This window comes from Elephantulus edwardii, unplaced genomic scaffold (genome assembly GCF_000299155.1).
Source record: "Elephantulus edwardii isolate Elephantulus edwardi_28Jun2011 unplaced genomic scaffold, EleEdw1.0 scaffold00171, whole genome shotgun sequence".
NCBI lineage: Eukaryota > Metazoa > Chordata > Mammalia > Macroscelidea > Macroscelididae > Elephantulus > Elephantulus edwardii.
Window position 1 is genome coordinate 328,998 of NW_006399921.1, and position 14,131 is coordinate 343,128.

The window sequence follows — 14,131 nt, forward strand, 5'->3', positions numbered from 1 at the left end:
CCTACTTACCAAAATGAAAACAAAAGTGTGTGTGTGTGTGTGTGTGTGTGTGTGTGTGTGTGTGTCCATTTATTCGAGGCAGAGACTGCTGGACGGGCAGAAAGATTATGGATGGGTTGTGACGGATTTTTTTGTTTTGCTTTTGCTTTTGCACAAGCATCTGCGGTGCTGCGCAGTGCATGCTGCAGCGAGGCGCCGCGGGGCCCACTCCTCGGACACACGGCGAGTGCGCAGAGCGTCCCGAACCTCCAGAGACCAGCAGGACTCCAGCGCCGGCAGGAGGCGGGACGAGCCGCGGTATCCGGTTCCGGGCGGAAAGGTCCCACGTGTTCCGACCCGCTAGGCCCCGCGCGGCTCCAGCCTGGCGGCGCAGCTTCGGCAGGGCGTGGGTGGGAGAGTCGCGGGAGCTGTGGGAGCCGTGAGTACTGGGGGGCCGGGTCCCCGGGAGGGAGAGGGCGGACACCCCGCCCCCAGACCCTGGGACCTGGCGCTGCCTTGGGGAAGGGGCGGCGGCTTGGACTCCACGTCTCCGGGCGGCCGGAGCCAGCGCCTCCAACCACAGGGATGGCGCTCGCTGCTGCCTCTTCTTTCCAGCCACCCCCTCCACTGTCTCCCGAGGCCTGCAGAAAGGCCGCCAACCCGTCCCTCCCGCTGCTTTCGCACCGACTGGCTCCCCAGACCGAGAGAAGAGTGGAGCTAGGCCCCTGATTGCCAGCAATCTTTCCTCCCGCTAGCCTCACATCTTAGATTGCTCAAGAATCATCCGCCCCCACCCTGGCCTCCCTTCTCGGCACGCCCCATTTCCTTCCACCCCCACCTCTGCCTGCAACACATGAGCTGATACACTCCCTGTACACACTCCCCCGTGAGCATCTCACTCGTGATCGTCCCACCCGTGAGCACACTAAGCTGTGCAGACCTGGCCTCTGACTTTTCAGCTGACAATCCAGGGGCTACTGTCCCCACCTGCACTTCTCCAGTATCCCTTCTAAACACCATTAGTCCCCTTAGCAGGAGTCTGCTACCCCCCTGCCTCTGCTTTGATTTAGCGGTTTAGTCTGTTAGCTGTATAGATAGGCCTTGGTCCACAGTCCACGGAGAATAGTGTCAGCCCCATTTGTCTGTTTCTGGTGTTGGGCTTTCTCATCATCTGCCTTGGTTCCTTTACTGGCTTCCCCTGAGGGAGGCTCTGAGGCCCAGCTCTTCTTGAACTGCTATGGTTTTGGGGAGCAATACCACATCCAGGCTGTCTGTTGCAGGCTAGGCTTAGAAGTGTTGCTTTTTCTCTGTCCAGCTCAGCAGGTGACACTCCTGCAGCCTCACAGGAAGCCCCAAGGGATGCTAGTGGAGCCTTCATCACTTCTTCCCACATCTTTTCCAAGCTGCCCTGTGGGCCTTGATCTGGAAAGCCACTTTCAAAAGCCTAGAGTACCAAACCTGAGCCGAGGCTTGCTGGTGGAGAGTGTGTGACACGAGAGTCAGGATTTGTGGCCATTCTGTCGAGTAAGTTGCTGCTGTTCTCTGGGACAAGAAAGTGAACACATAGTAGGTGAGAGGAAGGGAATTTTTCCTCCTTGGACCAAATATCTGAAATTCACAATCTTTCCCTTTCCTTCTCCAGCTGTACACATTTTTGCACTTTGTCCATACACTGAATTGCAGTAAACAGTTATTTCAAGGGCACAGCAAACTTTACTACAATGTGAGGGGATTATTGGTCATTACAAACTACACAGATGAGGTAAGTTACAGGTTCACAACATCTTCCGTTGATATGGCACAAGTATAAAACAAAAGACAGTCCTAGACTCTTCTTGTGTGTAATCCATAGGGACTCTTGGTGCTAACCCAAGGTCATAATGCTTCACGGTTTGACTCCACCATCATATACCCAAGAGAGAAAAATGAACAGTCTCTTAATGTGGGATTTGCAGCCTTGGGAACCAGCTGAAAAATCTTCAGCTACTAGTTAGCTGAAACTTGATAACAATGCGGGGGTGGGGGGGTGTGGACAGAACAGAAGGAGCTCTAGTGGCTAGACGTTAGCCAAAAGGCCTCATGTCTATCATGGTTCAGCTCCATCAGCTGCTTCTCTGAAGAAAGATAGTCTATTCCCGCTAAAACTTACAGCATCAGAAACCCAATGGAAGGGCACTGTTAATAGGAATCAACTTGATAGCAGTGGTTAGTTGATTAGTTTTATAGAGTTTCCAAAGCCATAGATCTTTATGGAAGCAAATTGTGGCATCTTGTTCCTGTGGATCTGCTGATGGGTCTGAACCTGTGCTTTAAATAGACGCCTTCAGGTTTGACTCCCTGCTGAGGATCAACTGGGTATCTATCTTCTGCATATTCTAAAATGTAGATACCAATTGAATATACCTGGTCTGGAAATCCAACTTCTCTGCCTGGACCAAACTGGAATGAACTAGTTGAAAGCCCTAACTGTTACTACTGGCCTTTGGCGGAACAGCCGAGCACTTAACCGCAGCACCACCAGTCTCTCTTAATTACCTAAAGGACTTGTTAACAACATAATCTGTAACCTGTTCCAAGAATTTCTGATAATGGGTATGGAGTTGAGAATTTGTCTTTCTAACAAGCTCCCAGGTACTGGGCTGGGTTCCTCATGAAAGCTACTCTCTCTCATCAAAATGCTTGCCATAAACAATTCTGGAATTTGGGGATCAGAAGACACATAAGTATTAGTATTTATGTGCTGGAAACTAGTAATATGATCTTGGGTGTATAATCTCATGTTTAATTTTCACTTAGAATGTTAGGATGATGTACTAAAAAGGGAGCTCTGGTGGTTTAATGATACAGAGTTGCTCTGCTAATCCAAAGGCACACAGTTCAAATCCACCAGCTAGTCTGGAAGAAAGATGAAACATCTCCATACAATTTGCTGCCTCTGAAAACTCACTTGAGGGCAAGCTATAAGTTGGTTCCAACTTGACTGTACATCAGGAACAACAAAGAACTCTGAATTCTCTTATGTTAGGTCAAATTATGCTTTCCACTTCAGATTTTTCCCTGTCTTAATTCTCTTGATAGGAGCTTTTCATTTTGATGACATTGTAGGTTCTGTGCATATTTGGGGGTTGGGGTTTTGGGGGTGTGTGTGTGTGTGTGTGTTGTTTTTTTGGTTGCTGCTCTTGCTCTGAATCCTTGGTATTTCTTTCTCTCCCCTCACAGTCAGAGATTACTTATTTCATCTCTTTTTCTCCAGCACCATGAATAACATGGGGCAGTAGTAGGGCGCTCTCGTGGCATTGCCCATAGCAGGTTATGCTGCTCACCCAAAGGCTTCACATCTCTAGTTGTCCCTCCATGGAAGAAAGAGGGACAGTCTCATCCCGTTATGATTACAGCCTCGAAAACCCAGAGGAGGGTTGCTGTGACTGGAACCAGATTGCTGGCAATTAATTAAGTTGTAGCTTGGGAACGAGCTGCCATGATGTAAGCCGTAGTTTACTGTGCTATCCAAAAGGTCATGCATCTCCAGTGGTTCAAATCCATAAGCATCTTTGGGAGAAAGGCAATCATCTCCTATGCAACCTCAGAAAATGAATGATCAGTTATGAGTCAGAACCGACTCAATGGCAGTCATTTTGATGTAATACAGATAAAAAGTGTCTTAAACTCTATTTTGAATAAACTAGTCTTAATTAGCCATACTTCACCTAAAGTTGGACTACATTTATTTCACTGTTATTTTTCATAAGGAGGAGGTTTATCAGCTACCCTGTTGGACTGACATTGTCTATGAGTATTGTAGGAATAGAAAACACCTAGTTAACCTTGGCTTCCAAATGAAAGTTCCAAAAGGTGGGTTGCAGGCTTGATGCTTCCATAAGTTTGCTTCCTTGTCTCCCCACCTCTGCACTTCAGATTAGCTTGTGTAGTTCTATTTTAAACCAGGGCATATAAATAATTTTATTTTGGCACAGTAGCCACTTCTGGGTAATATCCCTTTGGGTTGAAAAGCCTCGTTTCCTGTTGGAGGTTAACCAATGAGACCATGATGGCCAGATACTTAATTTTGGCCTCTAAAATCTTTATTTGGCATCTATCCCTTCTCAACTCTTGAATAAATTTCTCTCCTTAGCTGAATACATTATGGTTTAAGTACTCAATAAAGAGGTTGTTGATCCTTGTCCCTCTTAAAACTGGTCCTTTGTCACTGTCAGAAAAGCTGGATGATTCTCAAAAGATTTGCTCCAGCTCTCTTTCTTCAATCTGAGGCACTGTGACTTATCCAAGATTGGTGGTGGTGGTGTAAGTCAGAATGCAACCATATCTGACCCTGCAGTGGGTTTTCAGAGACAGTTAATCGCATAGGAGATTGCCCATCCTTCTCCTGGGGAGCAATTGGTGGATTTGAACTGTGTGGGTTTGGGACTGTAGGACAGCTCCTTACCACTAGGCCACCAGCAGTCTGCTATATAGTTCCTAAGGTATAAAGTTCTAATTTACCAGCAGCTCCATGGGAGAAAGATAGGCAGTCTCCTTCATTTGCTTTGTAAACTTCCATTCAAATCACAATGAAAAGAAAGAAATTAAAAGGCTACCCAAAAAAATTAGAGCAGATATTTTGCTGTTTTTCTGACCCTCCAAGCCTGAAGGTAGAAGATGAGCTGCATGTAATAAATAGATAGCAGGGTTTTGTACTCCATAAGACACTGCCTTTAGGATCTCTGATATCCAAGATTCACATTTTAGAAAGAGTAAACGTACCTACTTTCCAGCAATACCTCCTAGACTAGTGGTGTATAACTGTAGAAAAACCATTTCTTTTTTTAAAAAAAAAAATATTTTAAGTGTTTACATTTATCCTTAGATTTTTATACTCATTTATTATGCCTTTCTGCTAACCCAAAAATTCGAGATTTTAGGGTGGATGATACTCCACTGTCAACCTCCACAGACTTCTCTGTACCATCCACTATTTATTTGGCCTCTCTCTTTTTTTAAAACTTGTTTCTTTAAAGTCTCACCTCTTGTCATAAGTTTTTGAGTCAGTTCTCCACTTGGTACTCAAACATTACTTTTATGTTAGATCAAACGTGAATGATAAGAATAGTTTAAAGAAATGTTTAACCATGCTGTGAAACATGTTAAAACCAAAAGTTATCAAAGACATTCTGCCTCAGATGCCTCCTTTCAGGAAGGGAATTTCAACACTGGTAGGTGGAAGAGCTAGCTGTTAATAAAGTCTTGGGCAAGAGAATTTTCTTTTAAGGTGCCATGGCTTCTGAAGAGTGTGTAAAGATGGCAAGTGTTACATGGTACTGTTATTTTCTTTGGACAATAAAGCCCTATGAGAATAGGAGGTCTTCCAACAGTGCAGACTTTATAAGATCCATGGATTCTTAGTGCTTTACTAGAGGAATGAAGCTTCCTAGTCAGCTTCACTAGATAGTGGTCCTTAATCCTCTTAAGTTTGTAGCTTTGTTTAAATTAATTTTAATGGAAGTTTACAGAGACAGGATTTCCAGTCATCATTGTTGTACTTTTCTCCCTCTCCACCCACCCCCAATTCACTCTTCTTGAAAAGCAAAAGAAAAACCCTTTCATTACTATGCAATACCTCCCCCCAAGTCCACTCTACTATGTAATCTTCACTCTGAACTTCTGTAATGACAAGAATACACATTCATATGTCCCTTCTAAACAGTTCTCTCCCTCATCTGTTTCAATGCAATATACATCAATCCTCCCATCCTTTTCTGTCTTCCCTCAACCCTGATGTCAGTCGCATTTTACAACAGTGGCCATATGCAATATTTGTCCTTTTGTGACTGAGATATTTCACTCAGCATAATGTCCTTCAGGGTCATCCATTTTGCATAGTATTTCATGAGTTCGTTGTTTTTCATTGCTGTGTAGCATTCCATAGTGTGAATATACCAGAGCTGCTCTATCCGTTCGTTTGTTGCTGGGCACTTGGGTTGTTTCCAGCTCTTCACTATTGCAAACAAAGCTGCAATAAACATGGGTGTGCTTATATCTGCTTGGTGGCAGTTATGGTTTTATTTAGGGTAAATTCCCAGTAGTGGAATTGCTGGATCAAATGGTATTTCTATTTGCAACTTTTTGAGACAGTGCCATACATCCTTCCATAATGGTTGCACCATTTTACACTCCCACCAACAGTGAATAAGGGTTCCACAGTGAATAAGGGTTCCAGTTTCTCCACAGCCTCACCAGCATTTGGTGTCTGTTGTTCTGTTAAACTGTTCTTACTCTTCATTGAGCCAGAGGTTATATATTACCAATTTTATTTCTGTTTTTCAGGAGAGAGGGAAGTGGAATCAGGAATCTTTAGAAATTATTGTTGTATTATTTGATGTCTGGTTTTGTGCTTAATGAAAGTTGATTCAAATCTTCAAAGGGGAAAAAAATTCCTTTTTTTTCTTTATAGACATACTTCTGTAACTAGCATTTAGATTATCCTCAACATAACCTTGCAGTTCTTTGGGATAAGTTATGAGTCTATCTCTTTGGGAACCACTGAGTATGTTCTGTTTTGTTTACCATCCAGTGTTGTTTGGCTTTCTTTAATTTTTGTACTTATATATTTACATATATATATTGTGTTATGTGGAACCAAATCATAGCTGACTAACATATTTTCAAAGGCTTTAAGTTGCAGAGGAAGAGATTACTTGTTTTTCTCCCATGGGCAATTGGTGGATTCGAGCCACATACCTCCGTGTAGGCAGTACAGCTGTTTACCACTAGGCCACCAGAGCTACAAGTATGTGTCTTTGTGTATCGTACACCATCAAGTCAGAACTGACCCATTGCTAACCCTCCAGAGGTTTTCAGAGGCTGTAAATGTCTCCTGTTGAGTAGCTGGTAAAGTCTAACCACATGCCTGTGTGTGTGTGTGTGTGTGTGTGTGTGTGTACACACAATAAAAGTTTCCATGTTTAAGTAGATTCCCATTTGAGGTTTCAACACAATAGTGTCATTTACTTTTCTCATTGTATGTCAGTATTATAACTATGCCCTGTTTCCAATACTCTTATTTCCCTTCCCTTATCTTCTCTTACCTGTCCTGTGTTAGATAAGTGGATCTTTTAGCCTCAGGTAGATGATATTTTAATAAAGCACTATATTCACAAGTCTTGTTTTATTATTGAATTGGAAACCATCGATAGTTGACCCAGCAGCAGATTTTCAGAGGCCTTAAATTGTACAGGATGAGATTGCTTATCCTTCTCCCATGAAGCAGCTGGTGGATTAGAACCATGGGCTTTTGGCATTTTGCATGTCAATCTGTTATTTCACTAAAAGATGGCCTCAGGATAGTTTTGGTTAGGGTTTGAAGAGTATCACAGGGCAGTAATTTTCCGAGAATGCTACAGTCTTTAACAGACCTGAGAAGTTGAACTTTTAAAAACTTAAATTCTTCTCTTCTTTGTCTCCTTTCCTATCAGGGTCCACTTACTGTAGCTTTAGTTAGAATGGTCAGTAGTGATAGCAAAGCACCACTAGTTCTGGTCTCAGGGTAGATGAGGCCATCGCTCGTGTAGGCTCTTAGATGTATAGACTAGTTTCTTGTCAAAGCCTGGCTTCCTTATTTCTCTTTTGCTCCTGATGGGCAGAGACTTGTATCTTATACCTTACATAGATGTTCACAAGCAAGTTGTCTCACTGAGGTACAGAACATGACTTGTGTGAACTGTATCATGACAGCTGACAGAGTTGTCACATGAAGATCCTAAACCTTCAAACTCAGAAAACCAAACTCCCAAGATTCCAAATAATGTTTTGGTACGTGATGGTTGTTTGGGGTTTTTTTAATATGTTTTGTTTTTCCTTTACTCTTTTACTTGCCCTGCACATTATTTACTATGCAAAAGAAGAATTAGTAAGCATTGTTCCAGAGACTGACTTTAAAAAAAACACAAAGTGTGTGTTAATCAAAGACTTGTTGTATGACAGCCATTGATCTGAGTACCGTATGTCCCTGCCTTTGGGAGTTTTATTGTCCGGTGGGTTAAACAGGATGAACAAGCATTTACCATATACATGAAAAATAGATGCATGTGTGGGAAGGTACAAGTACCTGTGGAAACAGGAAGTCAAAAAGATAACTTAGGAACACACTTAATTTGAGGAAGAGTAAAATTAACGAAGTGTAAAGGGTAGTAAAGAGTATTCCAGGCCAGATGAAAGGAAACCTGCTGAAGGCTCAGAGAGATGGAGAACAGTGTATCGAAGGCTTTTACCATTTTACTGTAGTGATAGTTACATACTATTTTGCAATTTAGTAGGCATCTCGTTAGCTTATTCTTACATGCTGTACACTGGGGCTTTTCCCATTCATCCTTTGGTTTTTATTTATGTGTATATTGAATTTTTTTTGAGTGAAGGTTGGCAAATCATATTGCCTAATAATTCAATGATTCATAGACATTGTGTTTTATAATATAACATTAATTAAAATTTATTCATGTAATTATGATGTTTATTTTTTTAAAGTTATTTGTGACCTGTTAAATTGACTTCAGAACAATCCATGGGATGTGACCTACAATTTGGGGCTGGCGGGGGGGGGGGGGGCGGAGAATGCTTGAAAATAAGTGAAAGTTTCCAAATGTAGAAAATACAGAGTGCAATGGAGACAGTCTTTGGAGAATAGAGAGGAGCAGGTCTCAAAGAACCCTGAAAATCAAGTTTATGGATTTTGTCCCAAAGAGTGAGAACTTATTAGCAGGGTGGTGTTTTTTTTTTGTAATATAAAGTTCATAACTCAAACTTACTGCCCTATCCCAGATGGAGCTAATGTGTGGGCACTGCACCCATCATTAAATGCCTGTGTTGGTCCATGTATTTGTCACTTTGTCACACATGCATGTCTTCTTTCCCTCCCTTCTCAAAAATTAGAGGTGAATGTATATAAACCAGAAGTAGAAAAAATAGCAGTTGAAAAAGTCGGTATAAGGTTACTCCACCAAAGCCCAAACCCATAAGTAAGGCTTCTGAAAATTGGGGTTCTAAGGCATAGATTTATTGAGATATATTCTGACAGATACATATGATTTGGAGAGCTGGTAGAAATAAGAATTTGAACCTCTTAAGGAAAGCCAAGAACCTTGAAGACTTTTCCCTTCGTGAAAATTTGCATGTTCACCCAGGAAAGGTGCAAGAAGGTTAATTGTCTAGGACTTTGGATATGGTAAAATTGGCTCGTTGGTGTAGATCCAGTTAAGACTATGAGCATTATTCAGGAATATCTGGAGATATCAGAATAAAAACTGGTCCATAATTATAGAAGATAAGGAAAGGGCAGCTCTGGAGGAAAAAGCAAGTATTATAATGGAATGTGCAGTGAGCTAAAATTGGAGAATAAAACAGGAAGAACTCACTCTGCATTTCTCAAGCAGAGAAAACTAAAAAATTTAAGCTTCGTGTTGTAATATTGAAAGATTCTATGGACAGTATATTGAATGACCCAGAAAGCATCAAAAGAAGATGGAGGGAATACACAGAATCACAATACCAGAAAGAATTGATTGACACTGAACAATTTCAGGAAATACCATATGAACAAGAGCCATTGGTAATGAAGGAGGAAGTAGAAGCTACCTTGAAAGGCATTTGCAAAAAAGTAAGGCCCCAGGAATTGATGGGATACCAATTGACTTGTTTCAGTTAACAGCTGCAGCCTTGGATGCACTCCCCAGTCTATGCCAGGAAATTTGGAGGCTGGCTGCCTGGCTAATGGATTTTAAGATTTCCGTATTTGTTCCCGTTCCCAAGAAAGGTGATCCGTTTGAATGTCGAAGCTATCTAACAATGTTATTAATACCACATGCAAACAGGATACTACTGAAGATAATTCAAAAATGGCTAGAACAGATAGAGAACTGCCAGAAATTCAAACAGGATTTAGAAGAGGCCGTGGCACCAGGGATATCATTGCTGATGTCAGATGGATCCTGGCTGAAAGTAGGAAAACCAGAAGAATGTATATTTGTGATTTATTGACTGTGCAAAGGCATTTGACTGTGTGGATCATAGCAAGTTGTAGCTGACATACAGAGGAAAGGGAATCCCCGTGCACGTGATTTTGCTAATGTGAAACCTATAACTTGGATCAGGACGCTGTTGTGTGAGCAGAGCAGGGGAACACTGCATGGTTTAAAATTGAGAAGGGAGTGCATCAAGGTTGTATTTTCTCACTATACCTTATTCGGTCTGTATGCTGAGCAAATGACGAGAATCTGGCCTCTGTGAGGAGGAGTGTGGCATCAGGATTGGAAGGAGACTCATTAATAGCCTACTTTATGCAGATGACACAGCCTGTATTACTGAAAGCGAGGAGGACTTGCTGCAGAAGAGCAAAGAATGCAGCCTTTGGTGTGGATTGCATCTCAGTGTCAAGAAAACAAAGATTCTTATCACTGGACCAATAGACAGCATCATAATAGATGGAGAGAAGATTGAAACTTCAGCAGCTTCATTTTGCTTGGATCCACAATTAACACCCTTGGTACCAGCAGTCAGGAAGTAAAAAAACACATTGCACTGGGAAAATCTGCAGTTAGGGAACTCTCCAAATTATTGAGGAGTAATGAAGTCAGTTTGAGGACTAATGTTCATCTCATTCAGTCTTTCCAGTTACTTGCTGTGCATCTGAGAGCCAAACAGTGAATAAGGATGGCAGAAAAAGAATTGACATCTTTGAGCTGTGGTATTGGAGAAGAGCACTGAACATCCTGTGGACAGCCAAGAGAATAAACATATGTCTTGGAGAAAGTGCAGCCAGAATGCTCTTTGGAGGCAAGAATGATGAGGCTTTGCCTCACATACTTTGGGCATGTTGCTAGGAGGGGCTATTCCTTGGAGAAGGACATGATGCTGGAAAGGGTGGAGCATAGGCAAAGGGGAGGAAGACCCTCAGCCAGGTGAACTGACACAGTAACTGCTGTAATGGGCTCTTGTGTGTCTGGAAGAAGTGTGAGGATGGTGCAGGAGATAGAGCAGGGTTCACATCTTTTGTTCATAGAGTCGCTATGAGTCATACTCGACTCAGCGGCACCTAACAACAACAAAGTAGAAGCAATGACATTCCATTCACAGGGATCATTTTTATGAGGTACTGAACCTAAGCATAAAATAAAAGATAGAGGCACTTAAGAAAACGAATTCTGAATAAGTGAAGACAGAAGACCCAGCAAAAATTAAGGGGCTACCTAAAATATACTCTAAAAATACGTTATGAAATAAATAATAGAAGCATTGAACAGATGAACAACAGCAATTAGACACAGACAACACCATATTAACATTTAAATCACTTTATAATGATTTCACAATCTTAGACACAGTAATGCTGTGGAAGAAAACAAAAATTCAACTGAAAAGATTGCGCAGGATGCACCTGGAACATGACTAGAAAGGGACATGATCATGAAACAGGAGTCAAATTGTTCATTCAGCATGTATAAAGTGATGTTCTGGAGTTGTTAAGTAAGGACTGAGAATATTATCAATTTTCATGAACTACCAAGAGGACAAACAAATATGTCCTGAACAAAGTACAACCAGGGTGGGTATTCCTTAGAGGTTTTGGACATGTTAGGCGAGCCCACAGACAGCTAAGAGAATGAACTGATGTCTTGGAGAAAGTGCATCCAGGGTGCTCCTTGGAGGCAAGTACGGTGAAGTTTTGTTATTAGGAGGGGCTAGAGAACAAACAGATCTGTCCTGGAGTGGTTGCTCTTTGGAGACAAGAATTGCAAAGCTCTGTTAGACATACTTTGGACATACAGCCAGGAGGGACCAATCCTATGAGAAGGACATTATGCTTGGAAGGGTAGAGGGACAGTACAGGAGAGGAAGAGCCTGGATGAGATGGTTTGACACAGTAACTGGGATAATATAAGTAGGTATGTCCAAGACAGTGAGATTGGCTCAGGATAGGACAGGGTTCAGAGCTATTGTGCACAGGCGACTTGATGGTTGGAAAAGGACATCATGCTTGGAAGGGTGAAGATGGAGGGTCAGTGAAAGAAGTCAGTCCTCAAGAAGATAGATTGACACTGTGACTGCAGCAATAGTCTCAAGTATGTTCGACATGATAAGGATAGAACAGGATAGGATAGGCTTCAGATCTGTTCACGGGGTTGCTATGAATTATACTCCTCTTGATGGTACCTAATAACAACAGCATGATAGAGATGGTTGTTAATGGTACACGTAGGTAATTTCTGTTTATTATTATTACTCATTTTAATGAAAGTTTACAGTGACTTTGGATTTCCATTCATTCACTGTTGCACTTTTCTTCCTGCCCACCCCTCTCCCTAGTTCACTCTTCTCTTTGAAAAGTAAAATTCTTTCATTGATATACAGTCCCTCCCCCCATGTCCACTCCACTATGCAGCCTTCGTTCTGGACTCCTGTCATGACAATAATACCTAATCATAGCTTTTAAATGCTTCTCTCCCTCATTTGTTTCAATGCAGTATACATAATTTATCGCATCTTTCTCAGTCTCCCCCCAACCTCAATGTCAGTAGCACTATGCAGCATTTGTCTATTTGTGACTGAGATATTTCACTCAGCATAATGTCCTCCAGGGTCACCCATTTTGTGAAATATTTCATGGGTTTCTTGTTTTTCAACACAGCGTAGTATTCCATTTTGTCAATGTACTACAGCTTCTCTATCCATTCACTTGTTGATGGGCACTTAGGTTGTTTCCAACTCTTTGCTGTTGTTCTAACTCTGTGTAAGGTAGATCTTCCAACCAGCTCATTCCCTACCAAATTGACCTACAGGTCAACTCCCTACCAGGAATTTGGGAATCTACTTAAGATTCTGATTGTGTATCTGAGATGGAAATGCAAATTATTTGCAAGGAGGCTAACACAGAAGACATCAGTTCAAAGCCTGGTGTAAGGGTACTGGAATGAGGTCATTTAAAATGTACAGAAAAGTGAGCTTTTAACATAGTAAGTAAACCAACAAAAGATGAAGAGCCAAAAAAAAAAAAAAAAAGAGTTTGTTTTAAAAGCCCTTTTCTTTGTTTTGTTTGTGCGCACACACACACACATATCTTGGTTGAAAGTATTCTGTGTTAGGGTCACATAATGAAGGTGAACCGACTATATAATGTTTAGAAGTACATATCTCACTTATAAGACAAGAGTGATGGATGATTTTAATATAGGGAAATGCATGGCAAGATTGTTGGAGTAGTACTATGAACTTGATGGGAACAGTCTGAAAGCAGAGACATTCTTGGTAGTCTTGTAATGCATCATGTCGACTTGGTTAGGGCATGATTCTCAAGACTATATAATTGCCCTCTGTGTTGTAAATCCTAACCTCTGATGTTATTGGTACAATTAGAGGCATGTAATCATTTCCCATGATTTCATATAATGCGGTTATCCATTCAGTTGTAAAGGATGCAGAGTAGGATACAACACTTTTAATCAGGTCATAATGGTAAGCTGATATAAAGGGAGTTTCCCTTGGGGAGACCTGCTTCACTTTTTGCTCATGGGATGACAGTGAAGAGAGCTCAATAGCACCAAAAAAGAAAAGCCAGAAGCAGGCCCTTTAGGCCCAAGTTCCTATAGTGAGAAACTTGTAGAACCAAGAAACACAGAAAGTCTTCCCTCGAATCAGTACCCTGCATTCAAACTTCTGACACAGGAGAGAATAAATTTCTGTTTGTTAAGCCTGTCCATTTACATCTCTTGTTAAAGCATCACTAGATAAGGTAGATACAGTGTTTGGCAAAACCTGCAAAGGCAGTTCTGTCATTCACAGGGATGTACTAGTTGGATCTAAGTTAAGACGCTATGACAGGAATTGAGGCAAGAGATAATAGGGCTCAAGCTAAAACAGTCAATGAGAAAGCAGATCTAGAGATTTAAGAAGTAATTGGCTTAATGAGCTGTAAACAGTGAAGAGGAGTCAGATTTAAATCCAAGGATTACAGAGTTGAGTATTTACAAGGAACAGCCTCAGGGAAAGCAGGATTCCAGCAGGAGGGGTGAGTTTAGGAATGAGACTGTGGAGTTTATATATAAACATTTGTGTTTGAGGGACTGTTGATCACCCAACTAAAGCTGGCTTACTAAAAGGAAGGAGCATT